The sequence below is a fragment of the Leucopleurus acutus genome (assembly GCF_964270905.1).
Source record: "Leucopleurus acutus genome assembly, chromosome: 4".
NCBI lineage: Eukaryota > Metazoa > Chordata > Mammalia > Artiodactyla > Delphinidae > Leucopleurus > Leucopleurus acutus.
In genome coordinates, this window is record NC_139146.1 from 137,870,436 (window position 1) to 137,872,701 (window position 2,266).

The following is a 2,266-nucleotide window of genomic DNA, read 5'->3' on the forward strand; positions in this document are numbered from 1 at the left end:
ACCCAGGGAACCAGTTCCGAATCTCGGATGGGAAGCATCCTGGGTGCACTTCCGGTCTCTATGGTTCTCGCTAGGCCGGCTTTCTTTCCCCGATGGTCCTCCAGGCTACAGAGTGTTAGCGTGGGGAACGACTGGAAAACGGCTAGAGAGGCGGGGTTTGAAGCTGCCAAGAAGCGGCTGGGGGCTGACCTTCTGTTTCCGGTGACTGAGGCACGAGGACCCCGTGTTCCAACCGAGCTGGGAAATGCGGCCTCTGACTGAAGAGGAGACCCGTGTAATGTTTGAGATGATAGCAAAATCTTCAGCTGCTGGTCGACAAGCCCGATGACACCTGCTGTTTCAGGCTGCACAACGACTGGCTGTATTACGTGAGTGAGAAGATCTTGAAGTTGACTGCCAATATCATCGGTGACAAGCAGGTATCTTTGGGAACGTGCTTCGGAAAATTCACTCAGACCCACAAGTTTTGGTTGTACATCACAGCTCTGGATTACCTAAAACCCTATGCCAAGTATAAAGTGTGGATAAAGCCTGGAGCAGAGCAGCCCTTCTTGTATGCTAACCATGTGCTGAAATCTGGACTAGGTCGAATCATTGAAAATACTTCTCAGTACCAGGGAGACATGGTGTACTCCATGACAGACATCCCTTTGGGCTTTGGGGTGGCAGCAAAGTCTACACAAGACTTCAGGAAAGTAGACCCCGTGGCGATTGCGGTATTTCATCAAGCAAGCACTGGGGAATATGTGTGGCACGAAGAGACATTGATTTAAAACAAAGTCATCACGAGGACTTAGGGCTGTGTGGAAGGGCCTAGCTTTGGTTCCTTTGTCTGTTTAGGCTCCACCGTCATGTTGAATTTTGTCAACTGTGACCTCTTCAGGGACTTCTTAGTTTAATATTCTCTCTATCATGGAGAAATGTAGGCTACATTCTTATAATGCAGAAATGGCTCAATAATGGAGTTTCAGATCGTTGTGATTGTGGCTAAATAGAATACTGTGTTTTCTGTTTGAATCAGAGGGCTTCTTGTTTTGAGTAACAGTCTAAATTGTTGGAATGGAGAAAAAGAATATCTTATTATTGTTATCTGTGATCACACTGTTTTCCAAACACATGATAAGAACATGATGGATTTTCTTAATTATTTATTAATACTATGAAAGATAGATAGTGCCATATCAGAGTAGTAGGCCATGTCTGGGATTTTACAAATGAAATTTGGATAAAATAGTAAGATAAGTTTATTCTGCTGATTTTCTATATGGTAGGTGCTGTGGGTGTGGAAGAAAAACTTGGATTCAAACACCAGTTCTCACATCTACCAGCTGTATGGCCTTAGGTGAGTCATTAAACTTTAATAATTTTCATTTCCTTCTTCTGTTTAAAAAAACAACTTAACCATCTTCCTAAAAAAAGTTTTTAGAATTAGAAATCATGACTTTAAAGCACCTAGCACTGTGCCTGGCAAATGATAAGTGTTGAATAAGTGGTAAGAATTATTTTTATAATGCTTATACTAAGTATTTCTGCAACTAAGAGTAGGATCATATGAACAGAATTTGATTAGATCATCTTGACTTTTACAAGCGGTTTTCTCAATCTTTCTTTTTCTTGAATGGTATAATCCCGGGCTGAATGTTATTTTTATCACCTTGATTTCCTAAAACATAATTTCTCTTACAAATCTTTTGTTTTTTTAATTAAAAGAATTTAAATTGAAGTGCAGTTGATTTACAATACTGTGTAAGTTTCAGGTGTAGAGCAAAGTGATTCAGTTTTATATATTATATATATATATTTTTTTCATATTCTTATAAATCTTTACTTATCTGACTGGGCTGGACAAAAAGCACTATTCAGAGATCCTGAAATAATTCAGCTCTTCCATCTTTTCCCCATACCTTCCAAAATTATTTTTTAGAATTATTAAAATATTTTTTAATAAAAAACATATCACAGACAAAAAGTTTTTAAACTACCTGTATTGTAAAACAATTTCTTTAGTGAATGTACTGCTTATTTTAAATTCCAAAGGTGACATCTCTAAAAATAAAGCATTTTTCAATTACCAAAAAAAAAATAGAAAGAAATCATATGGTATTGCCTCTTCTGTACCCTATTGGTGGACAGAGTCACAAGCCCAGTGAGATCCAGGGGATGGGCACATGTGCTTACCTCTTGATGGGATGATGGGTACAGAATTTGTGGCCACTCCCAAAGAGTTTTCCTGTGAAATATTTATCTAAGAAGCTCATATTCGCAT

At 38.6% G+C, this 2,266-nt stretch overlaps 1 pseudogene across 1 annotated transcript; it reads left to right on the forward strand.

Moving 5' to 3' along the window:
* The first annotated feature begins 244 nt into the window (after positions 1 to 244).
* On the forward strand, positions 245 to 773 carry LOC309961567 (60S ribosome subunit biogenesis protein NIP7 homolog; annotated as a pseudogene). Its single transcript has one exon. The product of its transcript is annotated as a 60S ribosome subunit biogenesis protein NIP7 homolog (transcript).
* The last annotated feature ends 1,493 nt before the right edge of the window (positions 774 to 2,266 follow it).